This window comes from Octopus bimaculoides, chromosome 2, assembly GCF_001194135.2.
Source record: "Octopus bimaculoides isolate UCB-OBI-ISO-001 chromosome 2, ASM119413v2, whole genome shotgun sequence".
Classification (NCBI taxonomy): Eukaryota; Metazoa; Mollusca; class Cephalopoda; order Octopoda; family Octopodidae; genus Octopus; species Octopus bimaculoides.
This window is the reverse complement of record NC_068982.1, coordinates 123674757-123675227: the sequence shown is the minus strand read 5'-3', so window position 1 is coordinate 123675227 and position 471 is coordinate 123674757. Positions and strand designations below refer to the sequence as shown.

Genomic DNA, 471 nt, shown 5'->3' with positions numbered 1-471 from the left:
ATAAGAGAGAGAGAGAGAGAGAGAGAGAGAGAGAAAGAGAGATAGATAATACATATAATATATATATATATATATATATATATATATATATATATGATATCTACATAATATTACATATAATATATATGATATATATATATGTGTGTGTGTATCTTCTCTTATCTTTTACTTGTTTCAGCCACTAGACTGCAGACATCCTGGGACACCACCTTGAAGGGTTTTGTTGGCCAAATCAGCAACAATTCCTATTTTAAAGTCTCTAACTTATTGTATTTGTCTCTTTTATGACAAGCTTCCACACAGTTTCCACCTACAAAATCTATTTACAAGACATTGGTCAGCCTGGGGCTATAATAGAAGTCATTTGCCCAAAGTGCTGTACAGTGAACCTGAACTCAAAGTCACTTACATTCAAAGAAACCTTTTTAACCACAAAGCCATGCCTGCACCTGTGTGTGTGTGTGTGTGTAT

At 33.5% G+C, this 471-nt stretch overlaps 1 protein-coding gene across 2 annotated transcripts in view; it reads right to left on the bottom strand.

Moving 5' to 3' along the window:
• The window catches only part of LOC106871048 (hemicentin-1), a 359318-nt gene that overhangs the window by 357265 nt on the left and 1582 nt on the right, over positions 1-471 (bottom strand). The gene's annotated exons all lie outside the window — the stretch shown is intronic.